Below are 8,306 nucleotides of genomic sequence, written 5' to 3'. Positions count from 1 at the left end.
TGGATTATAGATCAGTAGTTATAAATAACTGTTGTAAGGTATATTTTATACTGTTTATGCTTTTGGTCTGTATTGGAACATGACATCCCGAGATTTTGTTATTTAATGAAAATACATTTCTTTAAAGAAATGTTTTGATAAATTCTTATCACATTTTGTTTTGGGAACAAATTCCGCAACTGTTTTCTTTAAAAGATTACTTTGATTTATAAAACAAAGAATAAACAAATCGGTCTTTTCTGGCCGTGAAATTGGGGGATGTCACAGGTGTGCGGCCGGTTTTTTCAAAATAATTAGATTAGGGTTTTCTAGAGAGAGAGAGAGAGAGAGAGAGAGATATATATATAGAGAAATTATAGGAATTTCTATTTAATTAAATTATATGGATTTCCTATTGTACCCTTCTTGCCATTTCAAAGTTACATATTTAGCACATCAGTTTTATAAATATTCATAAATGGTCCAGTTGATAATAGTCATAGATCTAATTATTTATAAGGTTGTGATCTGTTCTCGCGTTCTCAACCTTTTAGGTGTTCTCATTTGATCCTACTCCTATATATATATATATATATATATATATATATATATATATATATATATATATATATATTAAAAATCCAGGATTAATTGACCGGTGTAGCAATTATTTATATTTTTAGTTAACTTTGGTAACAATGTATTTTCTTTGTAAAATAGGCCAGTAAACAATGTGTTACCGACTAGAGATAATCTTGATAGTGGTGAATGAATATTCCTTCTATTCTTTGTACGATTTGTAGGCTGAAAAAAAAGAAGAGTTTGAGCATTTTATCTATCCGATCTGAAACGGTTAATAATGTTTATGGAGCGGTCGGTAGATGGGTAAATATAGGTATGATGGTTCTCACAAATGTTGTTGATGTTTTCCCTTGGATGAAAACCATGACGATTTCGATGTACAAAATGATGGCAATTGAAACGATCATTTTTCAGTTTCGCGGATGCTTTTGTCAATAATGTAATAATATCGTGTTTGAGAACAAAACAAATAAGAATAATATGATAGTTGAGCATATTGTTGATTATTTATGTGAGTAGTTTGTGTATAGGAATAGTAAAGTACCTAGGATTGAGTGGATATAAAATCCAATGAATATCATCCTAAATAAAGTTTCTTTTCTGCAACATCTTGCTAACGTTTTAGTATAATATTTCAATTGTTAAAAAAAGTTTGCTAAGACTTAAGAAAACTGGTTATTTGGATCAACGGTCAATGAGATTGTGAATATTCTATCATCAAGAGCAGATATTGGTAAAGGTGATAAAAAAATCAAAACAAATGAAACGCTATTGCAATTATGAACAGGAGAAATCAAACTATGAAAGGGAAAACACTCGGGACATTTTCAATTTCTCTCAATTTACTATATACACCACATGTACAGATGAACACGCTCCGACACTGTAAAGTAAAATCCTACACGAAGGAACTGAAACCCCCAAGTTCATCACATATGAAAAACCTAAATTGAAGACGAAGTTGTGATGTCTACAGAGAAACGAATTTTAAAAAAAGAGAACTCCAGAAGACTATAAAGAATGTAAGACATTGAAATTTGACACCTTATGTTAACGAACCATTGCAAAAGATGTAATCGATGTTATCGAAAAGGATCTCGGAAAGTGACAATGATTATATCATGAAAATGGATTACTTGTTTAGTTGTTTTGAGCTATATACATTCTTTGACTAAGAATAAGATAACTATACATACATACATGCATGTATGATACTATTGAAAATGATGTTGAATTTTCAAGTGATTTACAGGTGCAATTTCATGGACCCTCCATCAATTCCTTCGTCCTCTCTCTCCCTCTCTCTCTCTCTCTCTCTCTCTTCTCTCTCTCAAAGGGTTTATGATTAAGAAGATATCATATTGCAAAATGGTCCTTGGACTATTTCTAACATGCATTTTGTACTTTTCATTTTTAATTTTTTGTATTTTCTCTCCTTCAGATGACAATTTATTGTTAATATGTTTTTTCTGAACATATATGGATTTTATACAGAAATATAAGAATAAAATCATCATCATGTCGTACTAAAATAAGTTTAAAAAATTCGAACATTCCAGTTTCTCATGTATGATAAAACCTAAGAAACAAAGTTCTCTAATAATGATTTTATATTCAAAAAATTAGCATATCTATTAATTAATTTAATGGAAGATGGGCAGTGGCGAGTCTAGAATCGAAAACCACATGGTTCACTAATTTTTCTATATACATTTTTCTGTACAAATTCAAAAAAATTATAGGTAAGGTAGGTTCTTTTTTTAAGGTATGTCCCTAAAAAGTTTCCATGACAATTTTAGATAAATGAACAAAATTAGGTGGGACCCACCTTCCTTATACCTAGCATCTGCCACTGAAGATGAGTTATGGGTAACCACACGCTAACCCACCATTTACTTTATTACTTTTTATGATCTCTTATTTATTTATATTAGTTACAAAAGTGAACCATAGACTTTTGTAATTTATCATTCATTTTGTCTTTTTACATTTGGATTCTCATTAATAATATTATATATTATAATACTATGTTTGTTTGGTTTTGATCATAGATTCAAAGGGTAACCAAAATATAGATACGACTAGCATGTATGATCTTTCCTTTTATATATATATATATATATATATATATATATATATATATATATATATATATATATATGGAAATGATCAAATGAGAACACCTAAAAGGTTGAAAACGCGAAAACAGTTCTTGACCAATCAATATATAATGCCATATTAGTAATTATATATTTTAATTAAATTAAAATAAAATAAAATCAATCAAATTCCCTTAAATTTAGGATCAAAAGAAGGAAATATTTGATTTTTTATTTTTCTTATTAATGAAATATAAATAACATTTTTATCAAAAAAAAGAATTTTAAACTAAAAAAATTTAATTTTGTTTCCTTTTATCTCACGTTTTTTTTTTCGAAAAAATTAATAGAAATCCAACCCACAATCAATACATTTGTATTCATAAACGATTTTTTTTTTCAAAAAAACTAATACTACTACAATCACAAATGAATACATATTAATTTACAAGTAATCCAATTCCTTTCTTTTAATCAACCGAAAATAAAAGGGGTGTAAAAATTATCATTTCTTCATAAAAGAATACATTTAATCATAAATAACTACACTTATTCACATATGATTACACTGCTTTTTACAAATGAATACATTGTTATTAACAAATGAATACCCTAGTATTCACAAATAAATAAAAGACTACATCTAATCATAAATAAATACACTCATTCACACATGATTACACTGCTATTTACAAATGAATACATTGTTATTAACAAATGAATACCCTGCTATTCACAAATGAATACCTCTCTCACGCATTTCATCAAACAGCCCAATCGTCCCAGATACAAAGCCAATGAACCCGATGTCAAATACGCCCTCCACAACCAAAGATAATCCTTATACAAAGCTGGAAGTAACACAAATCTAATGTTGCCCCTCTTGCTCATTGGTAATTACTCTTTTCCCTTTTTACCCTTCATTTTCCTTTTTACCCTTCCTTTTGTATGTGTAATGTAACAGTGGCATATCACAAACTTTCCCATGCAACCTGTAGAACGGATCACTTGAAGATACAAAAACAATCAATGATAAACTCTAGAGTATCTGCCACAGTGATGACCTGCAAACAAATCAATGATGTTTTGAGAAAATTGGCAATTCACAAACTTTCTCAGTCACCCTGTCAAGAATGTGTTTAGTTTTTACTCTTCAAATTGCTCCTGGGATTCCGAAATCAGAATCCACCAAGAAAAAAGTATAATCAACTAACCTTAAAAAATCTAAACATCCAAAAATTGAATATAATAGAATTTGGATGTAATTAGACCTCGACTCCATGTTCTTGACTGAATCGCTCCACCACAAATAGACTATAGCGACAATCAATACATTTGTAAATCAAAATTGAATTGTTAGTTTCAAAATTCACACCACACAACGCCAACAAAGACAAATAATCCTCAGTTTCAATTAATTATCGATTGCAACTGATAATCTTCAAAAGGCAATTCTGGAAACGCAACAAAAAATGCTCCAGTTGTTGATTTTTGTTGTTGTCGCATCTCAAAATTCAAACCACACAACGCCAACAAAGACAATCCTCAATTTCAATTAATTTTTTTGTTGACCTGGTAGATCGAAACGAGAAATCAGAAGCTTAGGAAGGAAGCTTATTAATTGAATTTATGTTAAAATGACAATCAAGGAAATTTTACAAGGGCTTAATATCAATCGACATTATGAACTTGGACAACAGAAATACGAAATTGATTTAACTCGTACCTTTTTCTGGCCACCTCCGGTTGAGCTCCGTCGTTTCCCTCTCTGGTGGTCAGTGTTGCCGCCATCGGCGACTACCCTGCTCTTATTTCTGTTCTCGTGACCACACAACAACACAAGGAGATTGAGAACCCATGTGTGTTCGATTTATTCCCTCTGTATCTCGATTTCCTTCAACCAAATTACCTCAAATTGTGTTTGATGCTTCGAATCCACTCCCGTCTCCTCGTCTCAGATCCTCGTCTCTTCTGATTTTTAAGACCACACACACCCACCCAAAACGCAATTAGTGTTTTGTTGTTTTATCCGGGATTTTAATTGTGCGATGGTCGACGATGGAGGATGGCAGAAGATGATGAACGAAAACAGTGGTGAAGAAGGTGGGGGTGTTGTAACGCCCGTAGATCCGGGCTAGTCAATTTAGAGACGATAAGCATCAAAAATGACTTTTTGATGGAAGATTATTTAGAAGGATTAATCTTAACCAAGTTGTAGTATATGTCTTAAGGTTTCCGAAAATATAAAGAACGCCGAAATCCGAGTTATAACGAAGAAGTTATGACATGTCGAAGTTTCGCGACAAAACCGGCACGACACAGCGCGACGTAAATAGTGAATTTACGCTAGAGCGATATTTGGATTTAGCGATCTAAACGAAAGTCGTAGAATACGTTAAACCGAGATCGTGCATGAAAAGAACGCCCAAATCTGACTTCATATGAGGAAGTTATGATTTTTCGAAGTTTCGGCTTAGCAGTGTACAGCCTGGAGTTCGAATATGAGATCGAGCGATATTTAGCCGAAACAATCTAAACGAGAATCGAAGATCTCGTTGATAGTAGTCCAACGGTAGAAAGACAGACGAAAACGGACGTCAGATGAAGGAGTTATAAATTTCTAACGGAGTTTTCCTGTCCCGGCCTACTAAAAATAATATAATAAAAATAAAGTCAAAATTAGCCGACAGAGTCTAAACGAGAGTTGTAGAGCATAGTCTCACCTACACGTCGATATAATGAACGTCGAAAACGAAGCTCGTATGCGAAAGTTATGAATTTCTGAAGTTTGGGGCGCGAACCCCGATACTGTGTCAGAGTTCACGACGTGAATACAGTGTTCACGACGTGAACTCAGTGATTTGACCTTTCAGAGCCTGTCAGACGCAACCTGTCATGACACATGCAGTGACGACTAAGTTCACGACGTGAGAACTTAAAATTCACGACGTGAGAGCTGAAAAATGACCCTATAAATAGAAATCGAGGGTCAGTCGATTTTGGTTGCTCTATCTCTTCTCTCTCACTCCCGATACTCTCTCTAAGCCCTCTTTTAACCCCCCGAAGCCACGGTATCATCCCGAGACCTGAAGCGAGTCCCGAAGCTCCAAAGATCCCGAGAAGAAAAGAGTTTCCGAGCCGAAGCTCTGCCTGCGAGAAGCCCGGTGTGTGAAGATCTTCCAGTTTTATCGAAGAATACTACTTTACGAGCCGTAGTGCTGTCCGAGAATCGTCTAATCAAGTGAGTGTGTAGTTACTTTCTTCTAACACATAAATATGAAGTATTTGCTATGAAATACGTGCTATGTGTTTATACATTGTTTGTTTACTTGAGATGGATGCTGAATGAATGTTTTATACGAGTTTTTAAATAAGTTTAAACTGTATATGTAATTTATATCTAGAAATATGTTGGGTAGAACATGGGTAGATGAAATAGTTGGTGTGTGATGAAATAATGTGATGAGAGATAGGTGAGGATATAATGGTGATGATAATTAGGTGATGATAGATAGGTGATGAATTACGAGTCCAGGCGATGTTGTGGCTGCGTATTCATGCGATGATAGTCTAACCCTTATTATGAATTACGAGTCCAGACGATGTTGTGGCTACGTATTCATGCGATGATAGTCTAACCCTTATTATGAATTACGAGTCCAGGCGATGTTGTGGCTACGTATTCATGCAATGATAGTCTAACCCTTATTATGAATTACGAGTCCAGGCGATGTTGTGGCTCGTATTCATGCGATGATAGTCTAACCCTTATTATGATTTACGAGTCCAGGAGATGTTGTGGCTGCGTAATCATGCGATGATACCCTAACCCTTACTAGACACATAATGAGGGAGTGATCCCCGAATTAGTATTGTCTATGCGATGTAGGCGATGATCCTTAGGAAAAGTTCTTAGGAACAAACATATAAGGAAATAAGATGTAAGGAGATGAGAAGTAAATATGATATAGGAGATGACCCTTAGGATAATATCTTTAGGGAAGATTAAATGAAGATAATGGGGATGGGTAATTGGGTTGATTGTTTGATGATTAAATATAATAATTATATTATAGTGGGTTGAAAACCCTATATGCTCACCAGGCTCCCAAGCCTGACACACTCAGTTTTCTTTGCATTACAGGTAATGGCACAAGAGTAAGTTGGTGGACTTGACGAGAGATTTTGGATTATAGATCAGTAGTTATAAATAACTGTTGTAAGGTATATTTTATACTGTTTATGCTTTTGGTCTGTATTGGAACATGACATCCCGAGATTTTGTTATTTAATGAAAATACATTTCTTTAAAGAAATGTTTTGATAAATTCTTATCACATTTTGTTTTGGGAACAAATTCCGCAACTGTTTTCTTTAAAAGATTACTTTGATTTATAAAACAAAGAATAAACAAATCGGTCTTTTCTGGCCGTGAAATTGGGGGATGTCACAGGTGTGCGGCCGGTTTTTTCAAAATAATTAGATTAGGGTTTTCTAGAGAGAGAGAGAGAGAGAGAGAGAGATATATATATAGAGAAATTATAGGAATTTCTATTTAATTAAATTATATGGATTTCCTATTGTACCCTTCTTGCCATTTCAAAGTTACATATTTAGCACATCAGTTTTATAAATATTCATAAATGGTCCAGTTGATAATAGTCATAGATCTAATTATTTATAAGGTTGTGATCTGTTCTCGCGTTCTCAACCTTTTAGGTGTTCTCATTTGATCCTACTCCTATATATATATATATATATATATATATATATATATATATATATATATATATATATATATATATATTAAAAATCCAGGATTAATTGACCGGTGTAGCAATTATTTATATTTTTAGTTAACTTTGGTAACAATGTATTTTCTTTGTAAAATAGGCCAGTAAACAATGTGTTACCGACTAGAGATAATCTTGATAGTGGTGAATGAATATTCCTTCTATTCTTTGTACGATTTGTAGGCTGAAAAAAGAAGAAGAGTTTGAGCATTTTATCTATCCGATGTGAAACGGTTAATAATGTTTATGGAGCGGTCGGTAGATGGGTAAATATAGGTATGATGGTTCTCACAAATGTTGTTGATGTTTTCCCTTGGATGAAAACCATGACGATTTCGATGTACAAAATGATGGCAATTGAAACGATCATTTTTCAGTTTCGCGGATGCTTTTGTCAATAATGTAATAATATCGTGTTTGAGAACAAAACAAATAAGAATAATATGATAGTTGAGCATATTGTTGATTATTTATGTGAGTAGTTTGTGTATAGGAATAGTAAAGTACCTAGGATTGAGTGGATATAAAATCCAATGAATATCATCCTAAATAAAGTTTCTTTTCTGCAACATCTTGCTAACGTTTTAGTATAATATTTCAATTGTTAAAAAAAGTTTGCTAAGACTTAAGAAAACTGGTTATTTGGATCAACGGTCAATGAGATTGTGAATATTCTATCATCAAGAGCAGATATTGGTAAAGGTGATAAAAAATCAAAACAAATGAACCGAACCAAATGATATTTGGTTTATGGTTCGGGTTATTCGATTATTTGGTTAATTCGGTTTGGTTAACCGAATAAAGATACTTTATTTGGTTTGGTTTTGGTTAATTTTTTTTTTATTTTGGTTAA

The sequence above is a fragment of the Lactuca virosa genome, chromosome 3 (assembly GCF_052849685.1).
Source record: "Lactuca virosa cultivar CGN04683 chromosome 3, Lactuca_virosa_CGN04683_v6, whole genome shotgun sequence".
NCBI lineage: Eukaryota > Viridiplantae > Streptophyta > Magnoliopsida > Asterales > Asteraceae > Lactuca > Lactuca virosa.
This window is presented reverse-complemented; position numbering follows the sequence as displayed.